The sequence below is a fragment of the Mercenaria mercenaria genome, chromosome 17, assembly GCF_021730395.1.
Source record: "Mercenaria mercenaria strain notata chromosome 17, MADL_Memer_1, whole genome shotgun sequence".
NCBI classification, from domain to species: Eukaryota; Metazoa; Mollusca; class Bivalvia; order Venerida; family Veneridae; genus Mercenaria; species Mercenaria mercenaria.
Window position 1 is genome coordinate 69,246,241 of NC_069377.1, and position 13,957 is coordinate 69,260,197.

Here is a 13,957-nt window from a genome sequence, read left to right on the forward strand (position 1 = left end):
TCATAATACCATATTTCCATGTAGTGTCATAAGCTTTTTCTAAATCGAATGAATGAATGAGTTGGGTTTTACGGCGAATCGACACAAAAAGGTCATATATCGCCGAGAAAATGTTAAATGGATTACGTTAATTGCAAAGCATAAATAAAACTATTAAAGTAAAAGCGTATATACATAAATAGTGTAAAAAATCAAATGCAAACATTAAAAAGTATAAAAGCGGTGAATAAAAATCAAATAAGGTTCAGATTTTATGATATATACCTATTTGTTACAAAAACTGCAAAATTTTGTCGGCTGAAATTTGCTCGTACAGCTCTTTTAGAGATTCAACATTATAGGATGAGTTGCGCTGTGGATCGAAGTCTATAGAGTCGATTAAAATATGTTTAATAGTAAGTGGTTTTTGACATGGTATACATTCAGGTTGATCTTCATTGTTCAGCAAATACGAATGAGTCAACCGAGTATGACCTATTCGACAACGAGAAAGAACAACTTCCTCCCTGCGAACAGATCTATTTCCTTGGTGCCATTCACCTAAAGTAGGTTTAATTTCACGAAGTTTATTGAACGAAGCATTGTTCCATGAGGACTGCCATTTAGTTAAACATTTGCCATGTAGTGTCATAAGCTTTTTCTAAATCGAAAAAGACAGACACTAGATGCTCTTTTTTAACAAATGCATCACGAATAAAATTTTCCAGTCGAACAAGATGATCAGTTGTGCTGCGCTGCTTGCGAAAACCGCTTTAAAAGTTAGTAATTAGGCCTTAAGATTCAAGATACCAAACTAACCTAAAATTAATCATACGTTCTAGAGTTTTACATAAACAACTAGTAAGGGCAATCGGTCTATAATTACTGGGGTTTGTACCATTTTTCCCGGGTTTAATAATTGGGATAACTATAGCTTCTCTCCAGGAATCTGGAAAAATTCCAGTTTTCCATGTAATATTATAAATTTCAAGTAGGAGGTCTAATGATTCTTGTGGTAAATGTTTTAAAAGTTGATAATGAATTTGGTCTGGATCAGCTGTAGTATCGTGACATTTGTCTAAAGAGTCAAGCAATTCTGTGAGCGAAAAGGGTAAAATTTAAAGGTTTACTTTCTTTAGTTGATTTTATGTTTTGAAACCTTTTATCATAATTGTTTGATGAAGAGTTTTTTTGAAAAAGTTTCACCAAGTGTATTGGCAATGTCCTCCTTGGTAGATGCAATAGACTGGTCTGATGTTGTTAGATGGGAAACATTTGAAGTTTTTCCTTTTCCACTTATTTTGCGAATCATTTCCCAGACTTTTTTAACCGATGACCTAGAATTAAGTTTTGAAACGTATGAAAGCCATGATCTTTTCTTTGCTTGTTTTATAGTTCTGCGAGCTTTTGCTCTCAAAACCTTAACTGATTGTAGATTGTCTTTTGTCGGCCGTATATTGAATTTTTTAATGGCCGCTCTACGTTTTCGAACAGCAGTCTTACAATCATCATTATACCCAGGCTTATTTTTATGTTTACCATTTCTTGAAGTTTTAGGAATGGACTTGTCAGCAATATCGGACAGAAGAACCGAAAACCGATCAATAGGATCATAAAAATTTGTAAAATTCTCTGAAGTCAAATCATTTTAACATAACGTTTGAAACTGCTTCCAGTCAGCTTTATTAAATTTGAAATATGAAGGGTGGCCTGAAGGCAGATTAGAAGTATTTGAAATAATAATTGGAAAATGGTCACTGCCATGCAAGTCATCCAGTACTTTCCATTCAAAATCAAGAAAGATGTTCGGTTGACAAATTGTCAAATCAAGCGAAGAAAAGTTACCTGTTGCAGGATGAAGATACGTTTTGGATTTATCATTTAATAAACAGAGGGCATTTCTTTCAATAAAAGTTTCAATAATTTGACCTCTAGTGTTGCTGTCAGAACAGCCCCAAAGTTCATGATGACCATTAAAATCTCCCATAAGTAAAAATGGTTGTGATAATTGTTTTATAAGATCATCAAGATCTTCAAGATTTAGGTTAAATTTGGGAGGTATGTAAATCGAACAGATAGTAATTTGTCGATGCAATGTAACGTTTATTGCAACTGATTGAATACTTGTATTTAGAACAATTTGTCTGTGCGGACATTCATTATTAATAAAAATAGATGTACCACCAGAAGCTCTATCAGTGTTAGTATTAATGAAGTTACACACTGAATAATTTTTGAAAGCTATCTTGTCCGTTTCCTTTAAAAATGTTTCACTAAGGCACATAAGTGAAGGATTATATTTTGATAAAAGAAGGAGGATTTCATTATAATTTGCTTTAAGTCCTCGGCAATTCCACTGGATAATTTTACTTTCCATTTACAATGGTAAACAAAAATTGAACGACCTGAAATTTAAAGAAGTATTAGTGCTGCATTGACTCAGGAGGGAACCTTTTGATCTTCCCCTCCTTTGTGCTAGTTAAACTGGACGGAGCAATAATGGCGGATCGCATCATCCTCCCCCGTCAACCCCGTTCAAATCAGGGGGGAAACCGGGTTATGGGTTTGAATGGATCATCAGATCCCTTTCCAAACCATCTTTTTCTTTGTCTGGGTGTTTGACTCACCCCAGTGATTAGTATTTAACATAGCTTTTTGCTTTGACACTGCAAATTTGAGTACTTGGTACTTTGGGTGTACGCTGGTGGCAGCTTTGGTTAGCACTGCATTTCGAACTACTGGTGTCTGAACAGGTTTTGCTGCAACTTTTGGCTTTTTCGTTTGAGCTTTTGGGGACAGGCACAGAATCAGTTTTGCGTAGACGCATCAATACATTGAGTTGATTTGTTGAGTTAGATTTGTTATGGAAGAATATGTCGAGTCAAGAGGAGATACGAATTTAGCATTGGCAATTTGTCTAGTTCGGGAAAAATCCAATGCCTGTGTGAATTTGACATGGAGAACTTCCTTTCGATTTCCATGTCTTGCAGTTTTCGAGACTTGGCTGAATGCGCTCGCTGCAATTCACACAACGCAATTGATATCTGCAGGTGTCTTGTTCATGAGAATGCCATCTTGGCAGCATTTGGCAAATGTGCTCACTTTACAGTTTTTTCCATTGTGGCCAAACTTGAAAAAATTTATAACATTGAAGAGAATTGGGAATGTAAGTTGTAACTTTTGTACGCAGATTTCCGATGTTAATGACAGAGGGGAGGAATGGAATGCCAAATGTTAAAATGATAGTGTTTGTAGGGATTTCTTTGCCTAAATTTCTTATTTTGATGCGTCTAGCAGCAGTGACATGTTCGCCGTAAGTTCTCGCCCCAAAATTTTCCCTATCCGAGATCAGGACAACGAATGACCCCTCTTGAGGAATTCAGAGAACGGTGTGGTATACACTTACACGGGTGATTAAAAAACGATGTCATGCTAAGAAGATTCTGTGCGTGTGCTTGTTTTTCAACCTCCACAAAAATGAATGAATGAGTTGGGTTTTATGGCGAATCGACTCAAAAAGGTCATATATCGCCGAGAAAAAGTTAAATGGATAACGTTAATTGCAAAGCATATATAAAACTATCAAAGGAAAAGTGTATATACATATATATTGTAAAAAAAAATCAATTGCAATCATTAAGAAGTATAAAAGTTGTGAATTAAAATCAAATAATTTATTTATTTTGTTGGGTTTAACGTCGCACCGACACAATTTTAGGTCATATGGCGACTTTTCAGCTTTAATGGTGGAGGAAGACCCCATGTGCCCCTCCGTGCATACTTTCATCACGAGCGGGCACCTGGGTAGAACCACCGACCTTCCGTAAGCCAGCTGGATGGCTTCCTCACGTAAAGAATTCTAAAAAAATCAAATAAGGTTTAGATTTTGAATATGCCTATCTGTTTCACAAAATTTTAAAATTTTGTCGGGTGGGAAATTTTCTCAAAAGCTCTTTAGCGATTCAACATTATAGTATAATTGCGCTGTGGGTCGAATCTATACAGTCGATTAAAATATTTTAATAGTAAGCGGTGTTTGACAGTACACATTTTAGGTTGATCTTCATTGTTCAGCAGGTACGAATGAGTCAACCGATAACCTATTCGACAACGAGAAAGAACGACTTCCTCCCTGCGAACAGTTCTGTTTCCTTGGTGCCATTCACCTAAATTAGGTTTAATTTCACGAAGTTTATTGAACGAAGCATTGTTGAAGATTTGTTGATATTTGGCTTAAAATCAGTATATGGTAATTTCAATTTAGATTGTTGTAATGAAAGTGATTTCTTTGCTGCGGTTTCAGCATCCTCATTTCCATAAATACCAACATGACTTGGAAGCCAGCAAAATATGATGGACTTCTTAAAAGATAGTTCATGAATCCTGAGAAGAATATTTTGAACGAGAGAATTTTCCGTAATTCGGTTGTGAATTGATTGTAATACTGAAAGTGAGTCGGAAAAGATGATCAACTTTTCTTCATTATATTCTGAAATAAAATTTAGGCCCAAATCAATAGCTTTTGCCTCGGCTGAAAAAATAGTAGCGTTATTTGGCAAACGTAATTTTGATTGATGTAGGTGGCTAACGGCGGCACATCCAACCTTAGAATCATCTTTTGAACCATCTATAAAAATTGGAAAATGATCTTTGTAAGTCGACTTGATTTCATTATATTTGGACTTGAATATTTCAGGGTTTGTTTCAGACTTTTTCGAGGCGGTTTTCATATCAAAAAGAACTGGTGGAGAATTGAGAGTCCATGGTGGTGTATTTAAAACTAAATTTTCTTTTACATCATCAAATTCAAAATCAGTTTCCTTCGTAGAATCGTTGATGCGAAATCCAAAAGGTTTAATTTGCTTTTGTTTACTGCCATACGTTTACGTATTGTAAGTCCGTTATGGTTATTTCTTACTTTTCACAATATTATTTTTTTGATGCTAAATATGATGGACTGATATATAAAATTGGACCTTGTGGAACTCCTGTTTGTCTTCTATAAAAGAGTCGGTATAAGGATGGTAGATAGAACCAAAACGTACTTTAAATACTTCGATCAGATAATATTTGTGAATTTAAATGTTGGCCAGACAGACCTTTTTTAAATTATGTCGTTAAACATCATTTATAATACCATTATTTCATGTTGTGTATAAGCTTTTTCTAATTTCGGTTTAAGGAAAGACACTAGATGCTTACAGTTTTTATAAATAATTCTCGGAATAAAATTTGTCCTGTCGAACCTTGATGATAGGTTGTGCTGCGTTGTTTGGCGGGAAAGCGCTTTGTATGTTTGTAATTAAACCTTGTGATTCGGAGGTACCAAACTTAGGTCTAGATTAATATACGTTCCAGGTTTACTAAACAATCTAGTAAGAGCTTTCGAAGTCTATAATTACTTGGTTAGTGCATATCTTTTCAGGGTTTTGTATGGGTATAACAATAGCTCTCTCTCCATGTGTCATGGAATAAATTCCAGTTTTTCATGTATATTTGTGAATTTCAAGGAGAAGGAGTCTATTTGGTAAACGTTAAGTTTGATTTTGTTGCAGATGGCTAACGGCGCGCTTATCCAACCTTTGAATCATCTTTTGATACCATCTGTTTCAATGGAAAAGGACTTCATTTGGTATAAGTCGATTTGTTTTCTTTATTTTTCTTATCTTGTTTTTTAGTTCTGACGAGATTTTGCTACTCAGATTCTTATGTGATTGTAGTATTTTCTTTTGTCGGCCCATATTATGATTATTTTTTGGCTGACCATTCGTTTCCCGATCGCGGTCTTACTGATCTTCATTTATTTCCTTAGGCTTATTTTATGTTTAACATTTCTTGAAGTTTTTGGAACGGACTTTTGTCGCTATATCGGAATGAATAACCGAAAAAAGCGATCAATAGGATCATAAATATTTTGTTTATTAAATTCTCTCATATTTCATTAATCTTTTTACTTAACGTTTCAATTTGCTTCCAGTAAGCATTTATTTTTTAATTTGAAATATGAAGGTGGTCTGATTGGCAGTTTTGATGTATTTTTGAAATAATAATTGGAATATTGGTCACTACCTTGCAAGTATCCAGAGTACTTTCCATTCAAAATAAAGAAAGTGTTCGAGGTGACATAAATTGTCTTATCACAACCGATGAAAAGCTTACCTGTTGCAGGATGAAGATACGTTCGTTGTTTTATCTTGTATAATTTACTGTGGGAATTTCGTTCAAATAAAAAAGTTTCTACTATAAATCGTGACCTCTGTGTTGCTGTATGAAAGTGCACCAAAATTCCTGGTGACCGTTTAAAAATCTCCCATAGCAAAAATGGGCTCTGTGGTAATGTTTTATTAAGATCTTAACGATCTTCAAAATTTTGTTTATACTTGGGAGGTTATATAAATCGACAGATAGTAAAAATGGTCGATGCTAATGTAACGTTTACTGAAATGAGGCCACGGATTTTGGATTTAGTACAATTTTCTGCTTCCGGGAAATGTATTTTATTTATTATAGTTGTTACCACCAGGAGCTCTTTCAGTGGTTGTTATTAATGTATGTTTATACTAATGATTAATTTTTGGAAAGCTATTTTGTCCGTTTCTTTATAAACTGTTTCCACTATAAGGACTGTTAATGTGATGGATATAATTTCGATAGAGAAGGAGAATATCATTATAATTTACTTTAAGTTCCATGGTATTTCCACTGGATGATTTTACTTTCCATTTTTCATTTATTATTGATTTTAAAACGGTAAACAATAATCGAAGACTGTTAATTTTAAACGAAAGATAGTGTTTGCAATTGTCTCAGGTGGTGGGAGAACCCTTTTGTTATTCACAACTCACTTTGTGTTAGTTTTATCTGGATCACGAAGATGGTCTTGGGCTGTTTCAGTCATCATCCTCCCGTCAACCCACGGTTCTGTATCATGACGGGAACGGTAGTATGGGTTAAATGGGTTTTTGTTCACTTTCAAATCCCTTAAGTTTTCAGATTTCATATTTTTTGTATGGGTTGTTTGACCTCACCCACGTTGATTAGGTATTTGACACACATTTTGTCTTGTCGTCGGCGTACGTTTTTGAATACCTGGAGATACTTTTTGTTCAGATGGTGGGTTGTGTTGGTTGGATGTTGGCGGCCGTTTGAACTTGTGTTGTTTGCTTAGGTTTTCTGCTATTTTCGGTTTTTCCGTTGGTATACTTTGGGACAGGGTTCAGAATCGGTTTGCGTAGTAGCGGTCACTATAATAACGTTGTTGATTGTTGTGTTGTATTTTGTGAGGTAGGTAATTAGATTATGTTGTGGTTTTGTGATGCGTGGCATAAATTTAGCATCAGCATTTCGTGCTAGCCTCAGGTTATTCAATGCCCTGTGTGATCTTGACATTGAGGACATCCTTTTCGATCTTCTTGTCTTGCAGTCGCAGAGTACCTGGCCGATTGTTCCTCGCGCAATTCACACAACACAATGGACCCTGCACCTGTCAGGCTCTTGAGAGATCCAGTGTTGTGGACATTTATGATCATATGATTCTCCTTTGCATGTTTGATATCGTTGTGTCATTTTTTGAAAACAATTGTAGCACTGAAGGGGAATTTGGTATGTATTGGGTGTCATTTGTGTGAGAATATCCTACTTTTTAATAATAGGAAGGAATGGGGAAGCCAATGTATGTATAGATTGTGTTGGATTATGTTTTCATTTCCATCTCTGTTATTTTTGTTGGTTCGGGCAGCTGTATCATGTTGGTCTAGAAAGAACCCTTGCATTTTTCAGGTCTCTGACACCACTGCATGGTGGGACATCGATTGACCCCCCTTGGTTTTCGAGTGCGGTGCCTTATGCACTTACACGAGAACGGTTGTAGTTTGATGTTTTAAACCTTAAATGATGGCGAAGCTGTGCTGTTTTTTCTTCACTCAACATGCAGATCCTGGGGTTACTTCTTTAACGATTTCGGCAACGCCTGCGTTTCTCTCTAGTGTCTTGTCTATCACAGGGGGGGAGTTTGCTTGTCATTTTGAATTTCTTTGCATGATTGATTTAAGTAGAAATCTTGGGAAAGAACTATGTTTAGTGCTGGTGTCCCTGTAAGGATTTTCACCTTCAGTGACTATCAGAGTCAGTTTCAGTATGCGGTGTATTGTGTTTTATTGTTGTTTCCTTATTTAAATGATTTGGATTTAATTTACATGAAAACAGAGCGGATATAATGATCATTACATGTTAGGGATACTGTAGGTGTTTTACTCGGCCAGGTATTTTTCAATATTGGTAAATCACCATTTAATGCAAAAAAAGCAAACAGGGGTTTCAAGGATTGTTACTCAACCCAACGTTGGCCCAAACCACCCCCTTTCTGGGAAAATAGATTGTTAAATCATTTGTGTGAACGAAAAAAGTTTTTTGAGCGCAGTAAATGTGAAATACAGCAGAGAAAAGACGGGTTTTGTGTAACTACTTTGTTCCAAATTTTGTTTTGTGAAAAAAAAAAATTACAATAAAGATGCAGTTTGAAATAAGCAATAAAAAAATGTAAACGTAAAGGGATTTCCTGGGGTTTGGCATGACTACCTTGATCGATGGGGGCCAATACGACCGCCAAACCTACACCCGAATAAGGGCCAAAGATTGTTTTGCATCCACATCCCGGGAAAAGGATCGCACATGAAAACAAGCACCACATCCCCCCGGGGATGCTAGGGGCCCTCAACATCCGGGACCCCCCTCCCCGGGCTTAGGGGCCGCCACCCACGCAAGCTTTTTATATCCCCCCCCCCCGGCAAGGGGCTAAACCTCCAAAAACAGGTCCCTTACGCACTTTCTTTACAGATTTTGGAGCACCAAAAACCTCGGGGGTTTTTTTCCTCAATCACAAAAGGAGAGATACGGGCCTTTTTTGAATTTTTGGGTGGGGGGGACGCACAGAAAAATCTAGGGAAAGCAATTTTGTCCCAAAGGGCCCCGGGAGAAATATTTTCCCCTTTCCTTGCCGTCAAGCTTTTTCCGTATGCGGTCGTTTATTTTTATTTATTTTTCCCATTTTAAAATTCAAATTATCACTCCAGCCCCCACCCGCCGCGGAGCCAAAAAGGGAACTGTGAACAAAGCATATCCAGCTCATACATGTTGGGGATACGAGTGATAACTGGGCCAGTTATTTTGCAATCTTATTTACATCACCACTGACTGCATAAATGCAATAAAGGGGTTGGGGGATTGCTACTTTACCCACCAATTGACCCTAAGCCCCGCCTTCTAGAAATTTGAACTTAAAAGTATATTGAAATAAATTTTCAATGAATTTTGTGACCTATTATGAATTTTGTGAAGCCGTAGATATGACTGAAAAAGGAAAGAACATTCGATATGTAAAAAGTCATTTACAAAAAATAACAGAAATTGGCAATTAAAAAAGAAAACTAAGATGCTTTTTAACGTGAAAAATATTAAGACGAAACGTAATTAAATGAGATTTCCTAGGGTTTGGCATGACTACCGATTGATCGTATGGGGCCCCAACACCGCCAAAACGTTTCCCAAACCGAATTGGGGGCCAAAATGTTATTATACCACATCCCAAAGGGACGCGAACAGAAAACAAGCACCATCATCCCCCGGATGCTAGGGGGCCCCCTTCAACATCCAGGACCCTCCTCCCGGCTTACGGGCCGCCACCCCGCAAACGGTGGCTCCTTTTTTCAGGGGGGTCGTACCCATCTGCAGGGAAAATACACCCCGCTTTTTCTATCCCCCCCCGCTGGCAAGGGGCAAAAAGGGGAGCGTCTATTGATTAAGATTCGGGCCCCAACCTGGGGGTTGTGGATTAAACCCCCCAAAGCTGAAGTCATGACCATGAATCCCATAACACAAGCACTGGTTTTTCCAGGAAGAGTTCAAGATGGTTCGCTTTTTAGTTTTCCCTTTACAAACGGCAAAAAGATTTAAAACAAACTAATGTATTACCACTTGCCACACTACGCAAATTGAAACCTAGTTCATTTAAATTTGTTTTTTTTATATTTGAAGAGATAACTGGCTTAAGAAGTTTGTGGATCTACCCGGGGTTTTTTGAGAATGGGAGGGGCAGCTATTTCACCCACGGCAGCCACCTGAAAAAATTTCAAATTGCCAACAATTTTAATTGTGTGGTGTGATTTTAAATATCTATAAAATATTTTTTTACGGTCCAAGGCTCTATCACCCATTTTGGAGGAATTGGAAATGAAGAATAATGATTGGGTTTTTAAAACGGCGAAATCGACACAAAAAGGTCAATTTTCCCCGAAAAAAGTTAAATAATGAATGATTTGGGTTTTTAAACGGCGAACGACAAAAAAAGGGTCATATACCCGAGAAAACAAGTTTAAAGGGAATTACTTAATTGAAAGCATCTAAAAAATTAAAAAAAAAAGGAATATACATATATACGAAAAGACAATTCAAACATAAAAAAGTAAAACAGAAAAAAAATCAAAAAAAGTTCAGATTTTATGAATATGCCTATTTGTTTCAAAAATTGCAAAATTTTGTCGGCGGGAACTTGACAAACAACTTTTTTAACGATCTACTTATACATGAATTGCGTTTGGTCAAGTAAACACAGTTGTTTAAAATATGTTTGAAAAAAACCCGGGGTTTTTTGACAGGTAACATCGGGTTGATCTTCATTGTTAAAAAGATACAATGTTTTAACCGAGTATGACCTATTCGACAACGAGAAAGAACAACTTCCTCCCTGCGAACAGATCTATTTCCCGGGTGCCATTCACCAAAGTGGGTTTTAAATTTTTCACGAAGTTTATTCAAAGCATTTTTTCCATGAAGACTGCCTTTTAGTTAAAATAATTTGTTAATATTTCCTAAAATCAGTATAGGGAAATTTTAAATTTAGATTGATTTAATAAAAGTGATTTCTTTGCTGCGGTACACACCCATTTCCATGAATACCAACATGACGGGAAATCCAACAGAAAAGATGGACTTCTTAAAAATAGTTCTGAATCTGACAAAATATTTTGAATGAGAGGATTTTCTGTATGAGGGTTTGGATTGATTGTAAACTAAAAAGGAGTCGGAAAAGATAAAACTTTTTTTTCAATATTCTGAAATAAATTAAGGGGCCCCAAACAATAGCTTTTGCCTGGGGCTAAAAAATGTAGCTTTATTTGGCAAACGAATTTTTTTATTGACAGAGGCTAACGGCGGCCACCAAACCCTTTTGAATCACTTTAAACCACGTTAAATTGGGAAAATGATTTTTGTAAGTCGACTTGATTTCTTTAAAAATTTTGGATTTGAATGAATAAATAAGAATGAGGGGGGTTTTACGGCGAACGACAAAAAAAAGTTCTATATCGCCGAAAAAGTTAAAGGGATTAGTTAATTGAAAAGCATAAATAAAACCACAAATAAAGCGTAAATACAAAAATAGTGTAAAAAATCAAATGCAAACATTAAAAAAGTATAAAACGGTGATTAATAACAAAAAAGGTTCAGATTTTATGATAATACCTATTTTTTCAAAAATGAAAATTTTTTGTGGGCTAAATTTTGCTCGACAGCTTTTTTAGAGATCAACATTGTAGTATGATTTGCGCTGTGGATCGAAGTCAACAGTCGTTAAAAAATTTTTTAATAGTAATGTTTTACATGGTATACATTCGGGGTTTGATTTTTCATTGTTCAGCAAATACGAATGATCAACCGAGTATGACCATCCGACAAGGGGAAAGAACAATTTTCCTCCCTGCGAACAGATCATTTCCTTTGGGTGCCATTCACCTAAAGTGGGTTTTTTAATTTTTAAACGAAGTTTAGGGAACGAAGCATTGTTCCACGGGACTGCCATTTAGTTAAAATGTTTTTTGATATTGACCAAAAATCATATATGGTAATTTCAATTTAGTTTTTTTTTAAATAAAAGTATTTTTTTTGCGCAGTATCACATCTTCTTTTCCATAAATCCCAAACAGACAGAATCCAAAACAAATATAAAGGACTTTTTAAAAGATGTTCAGAACCCTGAAAATTTTTTAAATAAGGATTTTCTGTAACGGTTGTGATTGATTTAATCAAAAGTGAGTGGAAAGTTTAAAAACTTTTCTTCATTAATTCTGAAATAAAATTAAGGCCAAATCAATTGCTTTTGCTTCTCTAAAAAAATTGGCGTTTTTTTGGTAAACTAATTTTGATTGATGCGAGGGCTAACGGCGCACATCCAACCTTTGAATCATCTTTTGAACCATCTGTAAAAAAGGGAAAATGATCTTTGTAAGCCGTTGATTTCGTTATTTTTGGGGCTTGAATATTTCATTTTTTTCTCAGCCTTTTTTCAATGCGGTTTTCATATCAAAAAAACTGTTGGAAAAATAAGAGTCCAGGGGGTTTATTCAGAACTAGGTTTTTTTTTTATATCATCAAATTCAAAATCATTTCCTTCATAGAATTGCTGATTGAAATCCAAAAGGTTTATTTTTTTTGGTTTTTTCTGTAAAAACGAATCCTGGTACTTGGGTTTAAATAGTTTTATGAGCAGTTTGGATTTTGGCAGCTACCCTCAAGCATATTTAATACTTTTTTTCACGTCTCGGTAAAGGGAGGGTTCGTTTGCTTCAAAACAAGCTTTCAACAGGCATGTTCTAAATGCCCAAGACAATACGAAGCCCTTGTTTTGGGAAAGTATCCAACTTTGAAAACGTTTTTTCGGGCTGAACTAATCAACCAACCGTAATCATTTGGGCCCCAAATCAAAGCTCTATAAACCCCTTAAAAAAACCTGCGATCTGCCCCCAATCAGTATTTGAAATTACCTTTAAAAAAGATTCAACGTTTTTCAAACATTTGGTTTTTCAGGATTTTAGGGGTTTAAAAAAGAAAGTTTTTTATAAAAAATAACACCAAAAATTTTGTTTCGTCAACAACGGTATTTTTTACCATTTGAAAAGCTCAGGGCACAATGTTGTTCCCTAATTGACAAAAAGTGGACACACGATTTTTTGGGTTGGGGAAAATTTAAAACCATTTTCCCCGGGCCCCAAATTTGAACTTTTTTCAACACGCTGAAATTGGGGTTCAATCGTACGCAATTTTTGAAGATAACATATAAGAAAGTCCACATTAATGACAATCATCCCTGGGGACAAACATTTCACAAATTATAATTTTGATCAAAAAGTGTGACAGATAAAATAGAACCTTTTGGGAACCCCGTTCTTTCTCAAAGAGTCAGAAAGGGGAGAAACCAACACGTACTTTTTAAAAAAACTCTGATAAAAAAAAGCGATAAAAATGTTGGGGAAAACAACCTTTTTAAACCTAAGTCCTTAAGATCATTCATAATACCATATTTGTGGGGTGTCCTTTTTGAAAAAAAAAAGCACAAAATTCCAACAAATCATTTACGAAAAAATTTTTCCCCTCCAACAAGATAACATTGTGCTTTCGCTGCTTTCGAATACCGCTTTTTAAAGTTTGTAATTGGGCCCGAGATTTAAAATACCAACTATCTAAATTGATCATAACGTTCTAGCGTTTTACATAAACAACGGAATGCATCGGGCATAATTACGGGTTTTGCTATCTTTCCCGGGTTTTTTTATTGGGAAAACTATAGCTTCTCTCCAAAGAATGAATGAATATTGGGGTTTTTCGGGGAATCGACACAAAAAGTAGCTTTTCTCCAGAATCGGGAAATGCCATTTTCCATGAAATATTTAAAATTTTAATAGAAGGGCAATGATTCTTTTGGAAATGTTTTAAAATTGATAATGAATTTGGGGCCGGACCACGCGGGATCGTGACATTTATCTAAAACTCAAGGAATTCTGTGATGAAAAGGTTTATTATATCTTTACATTACCTGAAACAAAATTAAAGGTTTACTTTCTTTAGTCGATTTTTTGTTTTGGAAACCTTTTATCATAATTGTTTGATGAAGATTTTTTTTTAAAAAATTTTAAAAAAGTTATTGCAA